Source organism: Oreochromis niloticus, linkage group LG2, assembly GCF_001858045.2.
Source record: "Oreochromis niloticus isolate F11D_XX linkage group LG2, O_niloticus_UMD_NMBU, whole genome shotgun sequence".
Taxonomy (NCBI): domain Eukaryota; kingdom Metazoa; phylum Chordata; class Actinopteri; order Cichliformes; family Cichlidae; genus Oreochromis; species Oreochromis niloticus.
In genome coordinates this window covers 352,225-373,703 of record NC_031966.2, presented here as the reverse complement: position 1 = coordinate 373,703, position 21,479 = coordinate 352,225, and the positions used below count along the sequence as shown (strand labels likewise).

At 41.1% G+C, this 21,479-nt stretch overlaps 1 long non-coding RNA gene across 1 annotated transcript; it reads right to left on the bottom strand.

Moving 5' to 3' along the window:
• Positions 1-354: 354 nt before the first annotated feature.
• On the bottom strand, positions 355-21,219 carry LOC112847514 (uncharacterized). The gene is made up of 3 exons (XR_003221087.1): positions 21,139-21,219; positions 20,911-20,997; positions 355-513 (listed from the first exon to the last, which is right to left on the bottom strand). It is a non-coding gene; the product is annotated as an uncharacterized LOC112847514 (long non-coding RNA).
• Positions 21,220-21,479: the final 260 nt, after the last annotated feature.

The following is a 21,479-nucleotide window of genomic DNA, read 5'->3' as shown; positions in this document are numbered from 1 at the left end:
ATGTTTCTAATAGTGTGTAGCCGGCAACCTATTTACTGGCAACCTGCCTGCTGGGGTTAAGACTGAGCCCCAGAGGCCTGCCATTATTCATCAGGTCAGACAATCAGGACAATTGATACGCCATTAGGAATATGAATAAATTCCACCATAGACTAGATTTCTCCAGCCATTTAAAACAACAGAAAACACAGTGAAGCATGTGCTCATGGCAGACACACACAGCTTATTTGGATCCCTGCAAAACAAATGGACAGACTTGCTTCCAATTACAAACTGAGATTTAGTGGTGCAAAAATAATCATCCTGCTGCCTTTCAGGCAAATATGACATATGTTCAAGGCTCATCATTTTATTAAAACATGTTTTCACCAAAACAACCTCCAGTTTCTTAAAAAGAGGTCATTCATCTACGATAAGTCTTTTTGAACAGGATTTCATGTTCCCACTCAAGGTGCGTGTGTTGCCAGTGGATACTGTATACGACCAATCAGTGTGCAGAAAGCAAGATCCTCTCTAAAAGCAAATGAAAAAAACAAAGAATTAGGTGCAGAAACATCAAAATCACTGAAACTACAATAATACAAAAGAAATAACATATAAGGTTAAAGACAATCTGCACTAAAGCAAACTTCAAATAGATTTAAGGGGACCATTTCTCCCAAGAAAGAATCGTTGATGAAATGAAACCATTCCCAGTTTGGATCCCAGTCTGGGACTCTTCACCATTTGCTCTTAGAAATGAAGAAACTTTTTTGCAGAAGAGATGAAACGTCTTCAACAAACTTAAAGACGTCCAGTCGCTTTTCTTCATTGGTTATTCTTTTTTTCCTTTCCTTAGGCCTCAACACAGCTCCTGTTGTTGTTTTGTGTTTTGCTTTCATTGAGGATTGTGTAAAGATGAAATGTCTACTTTATTTTGTCTTATTATACTCTTTCTTTTTAAAACAATGATTTATTGATTTTTTGCAACAACACAAACAGCAACAAATCAGCACAGCCAAATACAAATAAGAAAAAGAGAAGAAAAAACCAAATACAGGTACATGAGTTGCAGATATACATGTCTGGGTCAAAATATGTACAGCGTTTCACATTTGAAGTCAAGGGAAATAAAAAAGAAAAAAAAAGGGGAGAGAAAAAAAAGGAAATACAGACATTAATTATTGTGTTTAAAAACAAAATATGATCCCCTTTATGTAATAGCACAGCAAGGTCACGAGGTAGGTGATCAAGCAAAGGCTGCCATATCCTACAGAATGCATTACAGTTGCCTTTTATAATGGCACTGAGGTGCTCCATTGGCAGCACCTTGAACGTTTCTCTGTACCATTGTGTAACAGCGGGGGGCTGTCTCTGAATCCATTGAAACAGTACACATCGCCTCGCTAAATGTAAAAGTTTACCTAACAAAAGCATCTGTACAGAAGACAGAGAGAGCCCTTCTATAGAAAGACCCAGAACGAACAGCACAGGGTTCAGTGGGATCGTTTGGTGAAAGATGGAGCGAAGCTCTACAGGAATATTTTTCCAAAATCTAGTAATTAAAGGACATTGCCATATGCAATGGTAGTAGGTCCCCACATCCATACTGCACTTTACACAAAGAGGAGAAATCTGAGGATGAATTTTATTTAAAAACTCTGGCGTACGCTGGAGTCTATGCAAGATTCTGTAACGGCTTTCCTGGAGTCAGTTACAGGAAAACAATTTCTTGGCAGATCTAAAAGTCTTGGACCGTGCTTCTGCACTAAGCTGAACTTCGAGGTCGGTCTTCCACCGAACCCTGGCCTTATCAGTGGTTACAAAATTCAGAGACAATAATTTCCCATAACAAAGAGAGATAAATTTCTTTTTTGTGATTATTTCCTCATTAAATTTAAGAAGAAAGCTTTCAATAGGATTCAAAACAGGTTGATTGGCTGGAAATTTAAGGGAATTTACAAAATGTCTTACTTGCAGAAACCCAAAGAAGTGTTTCTGTGGTAAATTATATTTAATTTGAACTTGATTAAAGGCCATAAAACTACCCCTTTCAAACAGATCGCAAATAAATCTTATATTTTTAGAATGCCAATCATCAAATATACTAATGCCAATACCTGGGGGGAAAGCTTTATTCCTAATTAGAGGCTGTAGTGCACTAGAAAAACCTCTTCTTCCGACGTGGGCAGCAATATTATGCCAAACCTTAAGTGTAGGCATCAAAATGAAATTATTTCTGACACCAAGAGGAAGGTCAGCCAGATCAATAGATAAAAGACTAAGAGGCGAAAGAGGGTCACAGCACCAAGTATCTACTGGTGGCTCACCTTGGTATAGAAAGGAATGTAACCACCTTGAGATTATTTGTTCATGGCAGGCCCAGTAATAATATAAAAGGTTAGGAAGTGCCTGCCCCCCCTCATCTGTAGGCAGCAGTAAAATCTGTATCTTTAGTCTAGATTTCTGCCCATGCCATATAAATTTAGAAAGATATCCCTCAATCTCTGAGAATGTTTTTCTGTTGATCCTGAGAGGCAACATTTGTATAGGATGTAATATTCTGGGTAAAACATTCATTTTGATTAAACCTATTCTACCCATCCAAGACAGGGGGAGGTCAAACCACCTATTGAGGTCATTCTTGATTGAGGCCACAATTGGTTTAAAGTTCAACTTGTACAACTCTGTTGTGTCTGCGGACACCCTGATACCTAAATATGTAAAACCTGTGGTCGACCACCTGGAAGGAAAATTAGGAGGAGTGTCCCACCTCCCCCCATCACCCAGTGGCAAAGCTTCAGATTTATCATAATTTGCTTTATACCCTGAAAAAAGGCCAAATTGATTAATGATATGTGTCAGTGCAGGAATAGATGTTTCTGGCTTAGTGAGAAAGAGCAACACGTCATCTGTGTAAAGGGAAATTCTGTATTCAGTATTCAACAAAGTTACCCCACAGATCTCAGGGTCAGTTCTTACAGCCTCTGCCAGTGGCTCCAATGCAAGTGCATCCCTGACGCGTTCCTCTACCCAGTGGGAAAACATCTGAGACCGAGCCGTTAACCAACACCCTTGCAGCTGGGGCCCCATACAACAGTTTGACCCACTCGACAAATTCAACCCTAAAATTCAACCCTAAAACCCTATTTTGTCCGGCACCTGGACATTTCTTTTCTAGCCACTGCTCGTCAGCAGTGAGTTTGATGGGCTGATTCCCCATTATCACAGAACTGCAAAGCTTTCTCTGGTACTAGACTCGGGGGTGGTTGCTGACACGGCCTCCTACTCCGGGCTATTCCTGGAGCGGTGTCAGTTTTATGAGACAAAGCCCAACCAATAAAACAATAAAAAACAATGGAAGTAGTTCAGCAGCGTATTGTGCTGTAAAATCAACTTACTTCCAAAACATATATACACAAGACACATATACATACACACAGATAGACATTTGCGCGCTAATTTGTCACGAAGTATTTCACGGTCACTTCTGAAACCAGTCTAAACACAGTTCCTTGTGGCGAACTTAAACCTTATTTGTCACGAAGTATTTGACGGCTACCTCTAAAACCAACCTAAACTTAGTTCCTTCTGGCGAACTCAAACCTATTTTACGCGTATCATGAAGTAATTCCGGCTACAACAAACCTTTGCGCATTCTTCTAAACCCTTCCGGCGGTTTAAAACCAAAAAAGTGTTTTCTCACCCTCAGTCGTCTTTTGCTGGTTGTTCAGGTCATCTGGATCCCAACGTCGTGGACCAGAACTAAATCACCGGCCTGGACCCGAATTCAACGTTCCAGGACTCACCTCTACCTGGAGAGGGCTGTCGACAGACTTCGGTGCTGGTTTACCCACGACATCAGGATGCAGCAGTCAGACCTTATTGGAGTCACAGAAACGTGTCTGTCTCCATCGCTAGGCTCGAAGGACCAATTTAAATGACAGGGGATTTCTTTAAATCACCCCGTAGTTCTTTGTTCAGCTGAGACACCTGAGTTAGAAAACACACAAACACTGCAGATTTTCTTTAACTCGCGAGGGCAGCCATGAAACGCAGGATCTGCCCCTCATCTCTGTCTGCGTTTTTTATTTATACTTTTCTGTGGGTCAACTGAAAACAACAGCTCTGGACTTCATGTCACACTCACACACCTCTAGTAGTAATGAAAATGATATTAATTATATGCTTTAGTGTGTCAATACAGGTGGATTTCTCTCAACCTGGAACCTTGAGTACAGCGACAAAAAGGATAGAGTAATAATTGGGAAAACAAGCCACTTTTTGGCTAAAATTTTATAGCTTGACCTCCCCCTTTGTCCTCGACCCTGAGAAGAAGCTCAAAGGACAGTTAATCTCATGATGAAGACCGACAGAACATCGTGGACTTGAAGAATTAACAGCAGGCAAAAGACAGAGCAAATGAAACAAGACTGACTGACAACTGCAGCAGCAGCATGAAAAGCACGTGATGCAAAATGCACAGTGGCTGGTAAAGAACAGTGTGACATGACTGTTCGAAGGCACTGAACATGATATTTTGCCGGGCTGGAACTTAACTTAAAAGAAGAATACTGAAAGATCAAAACAGAGAAGAGACAGACTGTGTTTGTTGGAGCTTTGAAGGCCACACAGGGACACTGTGAAAAAAGGGACGAGGACTGATGGGAGGTGAAGCAGGACAAGTTCGAGTGCGAGAATACAGGGTATAATTGGATTGAAATTGAAGGCTGAACTCATGATTGTTTAGAGATGTCCACCATGTCACAAACAAAAGAAGGTAAAAATAATGACAGAAATAACTGACAACTATATTAATGAATAGAAAACACACATACACAAATTGTTATATGTGAAATTATTTTTGGAAAGAGTCAGAAGTGAGATAGTTTGAATTTAGAACTCAGTGATAAGATGCATGAATTAAACCTTATTGTAACAAACACTTGCAATGAAGAAAGCAGCTTACACTCAATTAACATGAACGCAAAGCCTTGATGCCATCGGCAATTTGTTTTTGTTTGTTTGTTTTGTTGGCTTGAAAAACAAGTTTGTGATCATACTTGTGGATCACAATGACACATAATGATTAGGCATATGATTTACTAATGTCTGGTTTTAGAGCTGTGAGCTATGAGCTGTGAGCAATGCAAAGTTTTTTCCTAACTTAAAAGTTTGAAATATGTAAGATGTTTGAGTTCTTTGAAAAAATAGAAATGACCTAAATGCCTTAAGTAAAATGTAGTGTTCTCAGGTGGTAACTGGCGTCTCACTACTGGCAACAGCTCTGCTCATCACACTATCCACCCAGGAAGAAGGAAGACAACAATACACGAGCCGAGAAAAGAGATGGACTATGCCTGGTACAGATACGTGTTTAACAGAACTGCAGAGAAAGACTGTTATGTTTGCTCGCACATGCCGAGCGTATTAACACAACCATATATGGGAAACGCCCTGAGAATGACTTTTGTAAAGTTCACAACAACATCAACATCCTCATCCAGGAAGAAGCACTCAACTTTAACAAGTTTTAAAGAGAGTGTTGATTGTCGTTGGACTTTTCCTGATTTTATTTTTCTTTATTTGAGTTATTCCTTGTTTAAAGCTGTAATTTCACAGATGATAAGTTTGTCACTCACAGCATACGCAGATGTACCAAAACCGATGAAGATCATGAAGACTTCTTTTCCTATTTGTTAGATGAAGATGAAGTGTAACTAATGATGTAGTAACTGAGTATGTGAAAGACAAGTAGTTAGTCACTGATGAATGGTACATTTCATTTCATGATCTACAGGAGGGAATCAAGCCGGATCACCCTGCCGTTCTTTGTTCAGCTGAGACACCTGAGTTAGAAAACACACAAACACTGCAGATTTTCTTTAACCCGCGAGGGCAGCCATGAAACGCAGGATCTGCGCCTCATCTCTGTCTGCGTTTTTTATTTATACTTTTCTGTGTGTCTGTATGTGTGTGTGTGTGTGTGTGTATAAAGATAACAGAGTTATTCTCAGAACTCAGAGCTGAGGTTCCCCTTTTCTAAGTCTGTATCTTCCAAAACAGAAAGAGGAAGCTGCAAGTTGTTTATCACAGAAGAGTTCATGTCAAAAGTTATTAGGTGAAAAGTCACGTAGACATGTGCTTAATGATAAAATAAAAAGATACATTTCATATAGCTGATCACATTATACAATATTCTCTTTTGACAGATCCCAAACCAAATCTTTCCAAAACATCAAATAGATACTCCCACTCCACCCGATCAAATGCTTTCTCAGCATCCAATGAAATTGCAAGAGCACAACATTTATGTGTCAGCGTACATTGGAGCGGGAGTATCTATTCTTGACAAAACGCGTTTGGTCAGGCTTTATCAGAACTGGCAGAACCTCCTCCAATCGTCTAGATAAAATTTTGGACAGAATCTTGCAATCTACACCGAGTAAACTTATAGGTCTGTAAGATGTACACAGATCTGCAGGTTTATCCTTCTTTAAGATCAGGGATATATGGGCAAGGTTTAAGGTGGGTGGAAGTGTGCCCCTCTCAAGAGATTCTACATACAGTTTTAATAAAGGACCCACCATGTGTTTAGCCATTTTTTTTTATAAAACTCTGGCCCAAACCCATCAGGGCCTGAAGCTTTTCCACTCTATAAGGATTTGATTGCATCTAAGATTTCCTGCGCCCTAATAGGACTGCAAAGATCTAATCAACTTTCCTCTGATAGTATACGGAGATTAACATTATCAAGAAACAATTTCCTAGCATCTACAGTATTTTGACACTCAGGGGAATATAAGTCCTGATAGAACTCTTTCATTATTTTGCTGATAAGTTTAGCCTCAAAGTGTAAAACACCTTTCTTATCTTTTAGAGAGGGTATTGCATAAGAGCCCTTTTTCCCCTGGGCAAGTCGGGCAAGTAAGTGTCCAGGTTTGTTGCCCGATTCAAATAATCTATGCTTTGCATAGAATATTGCAGTTTCCGCTTTCTGAGTTAGTAGTTGGTCCAGGCCTGATCTAGCTGCATCCAGTTTTTCTTAAACTTCCTCTCCAAGTTAGTAATGTCGCGTTCAAGTACTAATTGTTTGGCTAAGGTGCTCTTCTTTTTCGCTGAGGTGAAAGAGATAATAGAGCCCCTGAGAAATGCCTTACCCGCCTCCCATAGAGTAGAAGCACTAACCCCCGGTAAGTCATTTGTAGAAAGAAAAAGTTCCCACTGATCTTCTAAATATTTTACAAATTCAGGGTCACTAAGGAGAGCTGGGTTTAGCCGCCAGTGTCTAGACAAGGGATCATAATAAGGTGGTAATAACTCCATTGAGACTGATGAGTGGTCTGAGAGAGCGCATGTGTTGATCAAACAACCCCGAGTTCTGTCAAGGACAGATCTAGAAGCAAACATGTAATCAATTCTGGAAAAAGAAAAATGGGGGCGTGAGAAAAATGTAAAGTCTTTCACATGTGGATTACAAACTCTCCAGGCATCAAAAAGACCAAGATCTGAACAGAAGTCCATTGTAGCCTTTGCCATTTTTGAAGGTGGTTGAGATTTTTATGGATTTTAATCAGTTTCAGGACTCAAACCACAGTTAAAATCCCCATTCGGACACACAGAGGAGGTTTTTGCCAGAAGGTTTGAATAAAACGATCTATCAAAAGTATTTGGTGCACAAACACTTCCCAATAGAATTTGTTCCCCATATAAAAGCCCAGTAATCAGAATAAATCGTCCGTCCGTATCCCTTACAATAGTATTTAGAGTGAATGGTAGATTTTTATGGATCAATATTGCAACGCCTCTACTTTTAGAGTTAAAAGAGGAATAGTAAATTTGTCCCACCCAATCACGCTTGAGTTTTAAGTGTTCAGAATCTGTAAGGTGAGTCTCTTGCAGTAATGCAATCTGCACTCTATCTTTTTTGAGATATTTTACGTCTCTTAATAATGTGATTAATTCCCTTGACATTGAGAGTTATCATTTTAATGTTACTCATTGTAAAAGTTGTCAGTCATTGGACAAAAATCGTCAACCCGAAGCAAACAAAAAGAGCCATCATAATAAACACACTGTAAAAGATTTAACCCATGGCCTGGACTGGCTGTGCTGACATGAACAAAACCATCGTAAACGAATTGCAAAGGAACCTTTACACACACAACAAATTGCATAAGAATATAGGAATTAGGATAAACGTCAAAATATGACAAACCAGAAACAAACACAACAAAACAAAAACAAACAAAAAAAAAGGAAAACAAAAACGAAAAAGCCACCCACTGGGTGGTATTACAAGACCAGTGTAGCCAAAAGAAGTTTCACTCCACGGGAGAAAAGAAAAAAAACGCAAAACAAATCCCCACCCCCGCTTCCCAAACCTGAATAAAATCGGGTTACTGTCAGTTGTGAAACAAAATTAAAGACTGAGTAAACAATTAGTACTGTATACTAGATATTGGCCCTAAAGCCACTTTAAGTACAAAAAATGAACAAATCTCTATTTTCCCTTTAAACTGTCTCTTTCCCCTCAAGCTGCATTAAACACAGTGGACTTACGCATCCTATGGCGTGCTGAACCCATGTCATGTTGTAAGTTAAATCCAACAGTGCCACAGTTTGTACGGGACAAGTATCAGTTGTCTTTTAATCCAGCGCATTGATGAAACTTTGTGCATCTTTAGGCGAATCAAGCTTCTGCTCAGTGCCATTGTGATTCAACACGAGTGTCGCTGGGTAGCGCATTCTGAAGCGGATGCCCTTGTCAATTAAGGCACGACAAGAAGCATTAAATCCCCGTCGTTTCTCACGGATCGCGTAGGAAAAATCCTGGTGTATAAAGATCCGCTGTCCGTCGTAGTGAAGTTCCGGGGCCGCTCTCACTGCTGCCATGATCCGCTGTTTGTCTCTGGAGTTGTGGAGCTTAATAATCACCGGCCTGGGGTGAGCACCCCGCGGGCCGAGGCCCCGGTGTGCATGGTCAATTTTAATGCGGGCTTTACCCGTGCAGCTGTTCCCCAGCCCGAGCGTAGCAGGCAGCCAGGCTTCAAAAAACTGAATAGGACTCTCACCCTCCGCGCCTTCTTTCAGATTAATAATGCGGATGTTGTCGCGCCTGCTGCGGTTCTCTAAATCATCCAAGCTTTTTGCCATGATCTTAATCTTCTCCTCAGCTTCAGCCAGTCTTCCCACGAGGTCAGTCACCCCATCTTCCACATCTGAGATTCTCTGCTCTGCCTCCGTGACGCGTTTGGAGACGTTTTCTAGCGAGGACGAAATTTTCTCCAGTGTCCCAGACAGTGTAGACAGTTTTTGGTCAATTACCTCACTGATGCTATTAGTCACCTCACGGATTAGAGCTGCGGTGTCCACCGGGGGCGAGGGCTAGTTGCCCACTGCTACTAGCATGTCAGTTTGGCTAGCACTGTTCGTCATGGCGGCCGTCGTCTTTCGAGTCTGTATCTTCGTCTGTTTCGACATTACTTGTCATCCAAAAAGCGTATTTAGGGCTGTTGCGTATTCCCAAAACTCTCGGTCAATAGTTTAGATAAAAATATAGACAGTAGCATGCATTACACTGTAATAAATACAGGTGGGAGCGGGAGCACAGTGAAAGCACGTCTTCTAGCCAACCATCTTCACCGGAAGTCATTATACTCTTATTAATGAAGAATCTTTACCAGCTGATTGAGCTGCCAATTCTGGGGGGAGGTCTGTAAGCCCAGAGGAGCAGAAACACTGTTTCAGTTATGATTACTACAAGCAGTGTGGAGTCCTTGGATAATAACATGGATGAGTTTGGTGAGCTGTTTAAGACAGCGTGACTGTACCTGACTTCTTAATTTATTTATTTATTTTCAGTGAACAGGGACGTTCATCTGAGTGAGAATAACTGTGCAGGAACTACACTAATTGCAAAATAAGACACAATCAGTGACATGTGACTATGTAGGAACTTATGTGTGGTCCAAATACTGAACATGTTCTTGTTGAATGTATCCATATGCATTCCTCCATCTGACCAATCCATAGCACCCACCATCACTGCTGGAAGTACAGAGGAACATAGTGTATCAGAATCAGGATCAGAGAGACTTTATTAATCTCAGAGGGAAACTGAGCTGTCCTAGCAGCAAATATACAACAAACATCAAGCACTCGTATAAAATGAGTGTAGAAACAGAGATATGAGAGATAAATATTGAGATAAATATAGGTATAAATATAAATATAAAAGGACAAGCATGTGTGCAAATATGTCGTGGTGTACAAAGTGACGGGGTGCACTGATGTGTGATCAGTTCTGTTCCACATGTGTGGATCTGACCCCAGTGGATGAAATAAAGAGTCTGACAGCAGCAGAAGGAACGAGCTCCTGTAACGTTCCCTCAGACAGCCTGGTTGGAGGAACCTGTTTCTGAAACTGCTCTTCAGATTGTCCAGTGTGTTATGGAGGGTGGGAGTCATTGTCCATGATTACCAGCAGCCTGTCACTGATCACCTCCTCCAGGGTGGAGAGTTTCATACCAACAACAGCCTCGGCCTTCCTGATGTTCAGTCTGTTTGTGTCCTTTGCTTCGATGCCTGCACCCCAACATACCACAGCAAAGACGCTGGTGCTGCCAACAACAGACAGATAGAACATATGGAGCAGCTGCTGCAGACACTGAAGGATCTGAGCCTTCGTAGAAAGTAAAGCCGGCTCAGACCCTTTTTGTAGGCAGCGTCGGTGTCGGCAGACCACTCCAGCTTGTGATCCAGTTGAACTCCCAGATACTTGTAGGATGTGACTGTTTCCACATCAGTCCCACCAATGCAGACAGGAGAGGGTGGGTGTTAGATTTGTATTGTTGATTGTCATTTATGCTTAGAAATATCTACTTATATAAGCTTAGAGTTTTATAATTAGTTGTAGATTGGTAGACGTTTGATCCTTAATAGTCTGCAAACTTTGTGTGCATTCCAGAGTGTTCTGGCATTCACACCCACATCCTGGGAGCATGGGAGAGGGCATACCTTCTCTTATTGTTTTATGGTAGGATAAATGTATCTATGTCAGTTTTAGTTTAAGTGCCTTTTGTTTAGATGAACTGCTGGACTTCCAGACCAGCAGGTTTAGGGAAGTCATTTATGGGGTCACACTCTGACCCCACACACACACACATGCTTACACAACGCACAGGCAAGGTACTCTTTGTGTGTATGTATACGTCATATGTTAATGAACCTATGCATATTCATGTAACCACAATAAAAGAGCAGTGTTACGGGGGACCGGACGAGAGCAACTGGGGTCAAGCGAAGGAACGGCGTTTGTCCAGTTCTCTCCCGTGCACGGAAACATAAAGAACGTTGCCTACTCATGTCTTGCCTGCTGTGTAATTACTTTGTCTTCAACGTTCCAGCGAATAGGTTTAAACTACAAACCTATCAGTGGGGACCTGTTCCTGCCAGTCCACCACCAGCTCCTTTGTTTTGGCCACATTCAGCTGCAGGTGGTTCACCTCACACCACCTCATGAAGCGATCAGTCCGTCCTCTGTACTCCTCTTCCCATCTCCACACTTCCAATAATGGTTGTCGTTATTTCACTTGGAATAGGTTTTTTTTGTGGATGAAGACACATGATATGCTTCATCCACATAAGCAAGAAATGTATTATGATGGAAATCTGAAAAAAATTGATCTACACAGACAACGGATAGTCAAACAAAAATACAGAGCTCAGTCCACGTTCCTCCCTCAGCACTGGCGAGATTCCTCCCTAACCTGATGTTCAGTGGAGCACAGCAGTATGTCCTCCCATCTGCTCTTGTTGGTTAAGGTCCTGATGCTCATTTCACACATGTCACTCCTGTTTTTGGTCGTTAACAAGGTTACAGTCTGTGGGTACATTTATTCTGACCAGAATGAGCTCATAATTGTAAAGTGTTCCTTCCTATATTCACTCTTGCAGCACTATTTCTCAAAGTCCTCATCTATTCCCATAGAAATATATTAAGTATTCACTTAGCCATAGAAAACATTGAATTCAGGTGCTCCAATCACATCCATGGCCACATGTGTCTAAAATCAAGCACCCAGGCATGCAGACTGCTTCTACAAAAACTTTGAAAGAATAAGCGACTCTCAGGAGCTCAGTGAGTTCCTACAACAAGTCCAGTCGTGAAATTTCCTCACAACTAAATATTTCACTCTTAGTGGTATTATAACAAAGTCGAAATGATTGGGAGTAACAACAATTCAGCCGTGAAGTGGTAGGCCATGTAGTATCACAGAGCAAGGTCAATGGATACTGAGGGACATAGTGCACAGAGGTCACCAACATTCTGCAGAGTCACTCAGTGCAGATCTCCAAACTTCATGTGGCCTTCAGATTAGTTCAAGAACAGTGTGTAGAGAGGTCCATGAAAACTCCAACAATCATATGACCCCCTATGAGCAAGCACTTTGGCGACCGTGGGAAGGAAAAACTCCCTTTTAACAGGAAGAAACCTCCGGCAGAACCAGGTTCAGGGAGGGGCGGGGCCATCTGCTGTGATTGGTTGGGGTGAAAGAAGGAAGACAGGATGAAAGACATGCTGTGGAAGAGAGACAGAGATTAATAACAAGTATGATTCAGTGCAGAGAGGTCTATTAACAGATAGTCAGAGGAAAAGGTGACTGTAGTGCCTGGTAAACTGGGAGGATTGCATCAGGAAGGGCATCCGGTGTTTCCATACCCGAACAGTTGGTGCTCAGGTTAAAAATGACCACCTGTGGTGCTGCTGGCCAAAGAGGAGACATAGAGATGATGGGAAATAGACAGTTGTTGTCGTGACAAAAGAGAATGCTAGCAGCAGGGTGAGACGCATCCAGATGATCCGTTAAAGATAGTAGCCAAAGAAGAAGTTTTTAGTTCAGTTAACTGTGATGTTTTTCATGCTTAGTATTAGCTTGTAGCTCAGTTTTAGCTCACTTCAGTGACTACTGATAAACGCCAAGCCTTTTCAAAAACACACCCTATAGTATGTTATACAATACAGTGTATTTGTCCAAAATTAGACATGTACATTCCAGTGTGAACTTAACCCAGTTGAAGATCATAACTTCATAGAATAACCCTCATTCCTCTTCATAGACAGTCATGTACAGAGGTTCAAACACTGGCCAGAAACACTCTGATCCAGTATTTAACACTGAAAAACAATGCTGATTTTTTGTGTTGCCTTGGAGTCCCCTTTAATCACCAACTTGTAAAGAAACATTAATGTATTCTGAAATAAATCCACATGATATTCTTACAGGGTTATGGAGTTGTGCCTAACTGTAGGTATCTGAGGTTACAGCTTATATTTATGATCTTATTATATGGTTACAGCTGCCTGGATGATTTAATATTTGCAATGATAGTACATCTAAAATCTGAATAGTACCAGCAATGCTGGACCTCAGTCAGAATGACCATGAGGTTTCTGTCCACCTCCTTGACTAAGACCCTTGTAACCTGGATTCCTGATGGTTCCAAACTTCTTCCATCTATGGATAATGGAGGACACTGTCCTCACCGAGAGTTGCAATGCTGCTGAATGTTTTCTGAATCCTTCCCCAGATCTGTGTCTTGACTCAATCCTGTCTTGGAAGTCTACAGACTTTCTTGGAGTTGGCAGTGCATTTCAGAACACAAACCAACTACTGGAAATAATCGACAGGTGTGTGCCTTTCCAAATCAAGCTGTAGGAACATCTGACAGATGATCAGCAGAAACAGGATGCACCTGAGTGTCATGGTAAAGGCTATGAATGCTTATGTACATGTTATATGTCTTTTGTGATATTGCAAGAATTTCCCCTTTTTCACTTTGTTATTAGGCCATTGTCATTTGTACTGTTTGCAGTATTTTGAGGTGGAAAATGAATTTCATCTATTTTGGATTAAGTCTATAACATGACAAAATATGGAACAAGTAACATGCTATGAATACTTTCTGGATGTACCGTAAATCCAGTTGAGATGTTGTGCATTGACCAGTTGTGCTTGAAAACCTTCCAGTGAGGCTGAAGTAAGACAGCTCTGTCAAATCATCTTTTAAAAACTGCATGTTTTATTTACTCTTTGTCTAATATAAAAATTTGTTTGATCATCTGAAACATGTAAATGTAACAAATTTATATGCTTACACATAAATGGGATGCATCCCGTGTTTGGTCTGTGTTGCCTGTGTTCGTAGTACTGGACATGTAGGCTAACACTTTCATTGACATTTATTTGAGTGTTGCTGACCCAATACCTTGGTTTAGTGTCAGTCATGGTTTTGGTTCTCTTGTCTGTTTTCTGCTCCTGTTATGTTTTATAGTTCTAGTCTTTAGTTTCTGTCATTGTGCCTTCCTTGTGTTCCGTGTTTCTTGTTTTGTTACTCTTGCCTCTGTTTTCCATGTTCCCTCTCTGTCTCACCAGTCAGTCGTGTTCCCATGCCCGTTTCTCCCCCAGTTGCTTCCTGTTTTTTTTAATAGTCTTTGTCCTGAGTTCAGTGTATGTAGTCCATGTCTGATTTATCCCAGCTGTGTTCCTGCCTGTTTACCTTCAGTCTCCCTCTGTTCATTGTCGAGTTCTCCGCGTTAGCTGTGGGTTCTTGCCTCGTCATGTATCGTCAGATCATGTTATGTCTAGAGATGGCACGATACCACTTTTTTATGTCCGATACCGATACCAAAAATTTGGATATCTGCCAATACCAATATGAATCCGATATAGTGTTTTTTTTAAAAAAAACCCCCATTTTTTAAAATATCTTGCTGCATTTTGTATAAGTTCATATTCAAGTTTAAAAAGACAAAAAAACCTCTAAAGCTATTCTGTTATACCTGTATGTAAAAAATACACTGCACCCAAAATATTTCATAGTTCAGCAACACTGATCAATCTAATAAACTTAAACCTGCTCCATCCTCCCTATTCTGGTATTTTAAAGAGTACTTAGCAGAAATATTAAGCAACCTAACTAATAGGGTTGCAAACTCCCAGCAAAAAAAAATGGGGAACCACCCCCCACCCTCCGCCTCGTGATGCTTAATCGACGTAATCAACTTTAACTTAATGCAGGTGTTAAAAAAATCACAGAAATAAATTATTTTTCAAGAATAATTAAATAGATTCAACATCTTTCTTTAACAGAATTGCAGACTGCACAGATGGTACCTTCCCAAAGGAAAAAGTACTATAGCTTACTAGGGTATATTAGACTTAACAGTTACTATATACAGTAATGGACTTCTATACATTTTACATCAGATTAAAACTTTGGGTGTAAGATTCAGATAATTATTTATTAAAAGCTAGGCATTTTAAATGAGAATAAGAAAGAAAAGTATGTCTTTGTGCCCCCCTTTTCCCTGTTCATGCCCTATCGGCCCCCCTGGCTACACTTTGCTAGATCCGCCCCTGCACAGTTACCAGCCGTCAGCTGCGTAGAAAAGGATCCTGGTGTAGAAAGTAATATTAAATACATTCTAACAACAGCTTATCAAGCTTAAACGTGCTGCTGTTGTTCAGCCGCTGGTTTCCTCTTTCTGGCGCAAAGTGGGCCAAAAACAAAGAAGAGAGACGGACTCGCGACAGAAAAGCCGATCAGCTGATCATTAAGCAGTTTCACAACTGAAGTAGCAGCAGGAGAGGGAGAGAGAGAGGCAGTCGCTCCATATATCGGTTGTTAAGGTTAACATGGGAACGCTTTACAAACATTCAGAGATGAACTTACACACTTGCTTTAACTTCTCTGTGGGATAACTTCCTCGGAGATGAAATGTCGGTTTGGTAGCGAGGCTCCAACTGCTCAACCAGACCGCCGAGATCACGTGACGCATACTGCTCCGACGTGCTAAGGTCATGAGCTGGGTTACGCCATGTCGCAAGTTTTGTGAGGTGCTTTTGGGATATTTAATGGATCGGATTACATTTTTTATTTCTCTCCGATATCTGATCCAGTAATTTAGGTCAGTATCGGACCGATACTGATACGTAATATCGGATCGGTCCATCCCTATGTCACGTATTCCCAGTTTGAGATGCTTAGTCCTAGGTTTTCTTTAGTTTAATTTGCTTTCAGCCAGCTTTATCAGCAATAAAGCTGCTGTTTTAAGTTCAGTTTTTGGTCTTGGAGTCCTGCATCTGGGTCCTACCCTTGCCTGCCACACAGTTTACCATGACACCAACAGAACAATTGAAGAATGACTGACACTAGCACCACTGACTAACAGTGAAGTCAGTCTTATTATCATTAATGATTATGAAACTGATCTCATGGCCCATTTCCTATTCTATTTTATCATGTGCACATTTCAAATATAGGTGTGGAATACAGCCGTCCCTCGTTTATCGCGGGAGTTACATTCCAAAAATATCCCGCAATAGGTGAAATCCGCGAAGTAGCCAGCTTTATTAAAACCCCTCACTACACACTTTATACACTTTTCTCAGACAGGCATGAACATTTTCACACTTTTCTCTCTTGTTAGAACTCTCCTAAAGTCCTTACCTTCGTAGAAAAATAACTCCAGCATTATCGAATGAAACCAAAGTCATCCACATGTGACAACGTTTCGTCGACATTGTTGTGTTTGTTGGAGAAAACTTACAGAGTTCAGTGTGCACTTCAGAGTCACACTGCTAGCGATCAAAGATTTAGATAAATTTGACAAGCTGAATGCATTCTGTACTGGACAGGAGACACGGCACGGGATTGACAGCCAATCAGAACGTAGAACACAATGTGCTGTTAAAAAAAAAAAAAGCATGCAAAATTGCACAAAAAAATCTGCAAACCAGCGAGGCTGCGAAAGGTGAACCGCGTTATAGCGAGGGAGCACTGTACTATAATGCCAAGCATGTGTACCAGAGATTAGTGAGGGACAACTGGTACAGTTGCTACTCAAATATACGGCACATGCACCCATACACACACACTCAGCTTTTAGAGCACAGACACACTCACCACACAATGAATGTGCATGTCCTTTATGTTTTGCATTGTAGCACAGGCAGCACAATCGGGCACAGACATCCCCTCTGATCTTTCTGGTTGCCTAATCCACCATTACCAAAATGAAAACCCATCTAATCAAATAAGAGAAGGCTCTTCCTAAAAGGATCATGCATGGACGACAGATTAAAAAAGAAATAGATAATCAGAAGAATAAGGGAGGGGGAGGGGCATGCATACAATACAAAGCAAAATAGGTTGTTGGACTTATTTGGGTCAGGCAGGGTCACTGTGTAAATGAGATATGGGTGCTGGTGATCACTTTATAGGGGAACTTTATAAAGACCTCAGACTGTAACGGTCACGTGGTAAGCAAGCTGACTCTAACATGACAATCTGCCATACCATTACCAGTAATGTAAAGAGTAACACGACTGGTTCTTACATAGCACTTTTGTATTTGAGTGATTTATACAATATCTCATTATAGCTGTTGTTTTTTGTACTCCGCCTCTCTTAGGTGGAAAAGACCAAATTTAAGTTTTTTCTTTTACACATGGGTAAATCAGCGTTAAAGTCCTGACAGAGACTGGTTTAATGTGATTTAGTTTTCTGTGGTTCAGAGTGAGGGCTAAAGGTGAACTAGGGCCTACTTAACTTCCAGCAGTGGGACAAACTGGAAAGTGGACTATGTCAAATAACTGACCTAATGCTAACAGAAGACAGCGGGGAAGCGCCTACTTTTCTGCTTTCTGATTGGCTGACCTCTGCCACCCACCACCCTCTACCGCCCTTAAGCTTGAAGTGTGAATATCAATCTTCATATTTGTGAATATTTTGTGAAAACAATTCGCAAGAGAAAATTTCAAAATACAAGTTCACATTTTTCTTCACATTCTCACTTTTTTATTCTGCAAGCTCTCACATTTTGTACCATATGCACCTACATAGGCTCTCGTCCATGTGCTCCCTACTCTCACTATTTATATCACAACGTCGTCTTCAAACATCATCGTCCACAGAGACTCCTGTCTGAGCTCATCTGTCAGCCTGCTCATCACCACTTGAAACAAGAAGAAACTCAGAGTAGATTCCCGATCTAGTCCCACTCCCAACTTGAACCAGTCTCTACTGCACACCTCACCACTGTCTTACTGACCTCATCACGTCCTGCACCACCTTCACATCCTGACGTCCTCGTGCAGTACCACAGTTCACCATCATATACTTTCTCTAGATCCAAAAAGGGGCAGTAAAGATCCTTCTGACCTTCCCTAAACTTCTCCCGAGCAAACATCACATAACATCTGTAGTGCTCTTTCACACCATGAAGCCATACTGCTGCTTACTGATCCAAGAATTCATCGTACGGTTCATCACTTTTATTTCTCTGTATTTAGCGAAGCCTTCCAGCCTTGTTCTTTGGTAGCGATCTACTTCTCCATTCCTCAGGTATTTCCTCCAAGATTATGTTAAACAATACGGTTAAAAAGTCCACTGCCATCTCCTTCACTTTTTCTACACTTAACACGTTCTTGGCAGATTTCCTTATCACTACAGCTGCCCTTTCCCAGTGCAACATTAATTTATCTTCAACTTCTACCATTCAATTTTTGCCTTTTACTTTAATCCCTTCTTCTTGTTAATGTCCAAAGTCATCCCACAGACTACTGTCCAATGTGACCTTTTTATTCCCCTCCGATAACACCTCGCAGTCTCCTGTCTCGTTAAGATTACGCCATAAGATTCACCCGTGTGCACCTTCCTTCATTCTGTACATCATCCTGTGTTACTCCCTCTTTTTGAAGTACATGTTCACAACAGCCTTTCCACCCTTTTCACAAAATTCACTGCCATCTGCTTTCTGTGTTTCTCTCCTTAACATCATATCTACCCAGCACCTCCTCATCACCTCTGTTCCCACATGAAGTATGCTCCAATCATCATTCTCTCTCTCCCTCCACTACTTCATCCAACACATTCCTGAATTTTTCTTTCTCTTCTGAAATCCAACCTGGAAAATCACTCTTTGACTTCCAGCTTGATTTTATACCAGATTCCCCTCCTGATGCAACTTACTCCTGCAATTTGTCAGCGCTTGGGACCACCACTGACCTGCAAAAATCTTTCATTATCAGTTCAGTAGAACATTAATAACTTTTCTGAGAATTTACACATTTGCCATTTAATTAAATGAACAAATGTACATTTTTGTGACTTTGGAATTGAGGAAATGTAACATATAACAAAAGTGTCCCACAGCTTTGTCTCTGAATGTGTCCAGGAACAACATGTGCTTGACCCTGTCAACAATGAAAAATTGCATTTTAACCTGTCATATATGAATTCCTGCTTCTTCCTAAATTTTCTCCATGTCTTTGTATATACAATTACATTAATCCGATTGTGTGTAAAGAGTAAGTATGCTTATGCATTGCTTCACACATCTCAGCTTGTGTCATTAACACTCTATAATGTGATGCATCTCCATCTGTAATGCTTCCTATTTTAGTATTTAGTTTGGACAGATTGCAAATTAGCCTTGCTAAAGGCCCTTCATTGCAGGAACTAGTGTATAATAATAGTGGCAGTGGGCCCGTTGCATTGTTAAGTGGCGATGCTATGGACCACAAGACAATGGCAGCAGCAGAGCCAGGTTAATCAGCAGAAGAAAACACAGAAAAGGTGCCAATAAATATAGCAAGTGCCAGGAATGACCGTTTAAACGTCGCTAACAATCGTGGGCTATTTAACTGCAATAAGTATAATTATTTTCTCAGTTAACATGTTTTACCATATTACCATGGTAATCCCCAATTACTGGCACAAGCTGTGCTTTATGTGAGAGACAGACACACACAAATACACACAAGGAGGTGAGCTGTGCTATTTGTTCATGGTTGTGTGGAGAGAAGAACCAATTAGTGAGCATCCAGATGCTGTTAAGCTAATCCCTGCTCTGGTGGGAGCATAAATCACACACATGCATGCAAAGATCTCCTAAAGAATGTAAACAAAATCTATATCCATTCAAACAGATGCCACTGAATGTGCAGCCCCCCCCCCCACACACACACACATACACACACACACACACACACACACACAAGCACACACACCCTCCCCACACACACAACCCGAATTACAGATGCCTTGCATTGCTCAAGTCTTAATTGGCCTGTTCACAATTTTAAGTTTTCACTCTTTCCCAGTCCCCAAACTTCAGACTGACTTATTTCCATAAAGTGTGATCAGCGTCGTAAGTGTGTGTTGACCAGCAAGGACTCCTGGTAATCACAGAATGTGAAGCATTGTATGAAAATGTGTCATTTTACTGCAGAAAGATCAGGTGGAACAGATGTTATGCTAATCCATTGTGCCTGTCAGTTAGCATGATTGACAGAGTGCCCATCATTATAAACTGGGGGCTCAGCTATTATAGCTTTAAATGCTGAAGGCAATGAAACACGAATATGAGGACAAAGTAAATCCAGCTGGAGCGGGAGTTTAGATTAAAAGCAACACTTAGAAATTATAATCTTTGACAGCTTTGCCAGACTCTGCTCTCAGCTTTCAATATTGCCAAAACCTCTCTATCATGGCACTCATACTACAATACCCCTCATACCTGACGAGAGGAGAGCTGCACACACCTAAACTGAAGAAATGCTTTATGTAAAGCAACAACTGTCATCCACGAAGATATTATGCAGATGAAGAGGATGTGGGCTCTATGGAATCATCAACACCCTCTTCTACACTAACAATGAAACAACTAGTGGCTCAGTGTTATAACAGCCAGAAGAAGCAAGTATCATCACAACTAGAGACTCATATGGTACAACACAAATGTTACAGCAAAGGGGGCACCAGCACATCAGGTCAGGGGGTGGATATAATTATCCCCACCCTCCTAGATTGGTCACCAAGCCCCAAGATCTGTTGAAGACATTTAATATGATAGCAGTTTACCTGAGAGATGAAGTCATGGCTACGCTGAAAACTGGGACCCTCTGTGGCCGATGACCAAGACCATGTGAAGTACTCACTGAAGGTCTACTAGAAGATGCAAATATAGCATTACAGAAGTTAGATGTTAACCAACTATCGGAGCTACAGAAAAGTGTGGTAAAAACAGAAATACAGTAAGCTGTCTATACTTGAAGGATTAGAAACTGCCATGCAAAGATTTGCAGCTACCTGGAGAGGTATACCAGAGTCATAGAGGCCAGGAGAATAAATCTGCTGTACTCTACTGAAACGTCCAAGGTAAATTCTCAGTTGGAGGGGAACAACGTGAGAACAGCTCCATCAGGGCTGGTAGAATATATGGGAGGAGGGCGCAACACAACAACTCTCAGTGGCACATGGCTCAATACATGAGCAGGGCACAGAAAGGAATTGCTAGAAACACCAGAGTTGTAAAACAGCTACTGATAAACAGAGGAGTTGTTTGAGGCTGTTAAAGCAGACTGACTGACCTGTGCACTGCCTGGACTGTCTACAGGGAGTGCAGAATTATTAGGCAAATGAGTATTTTG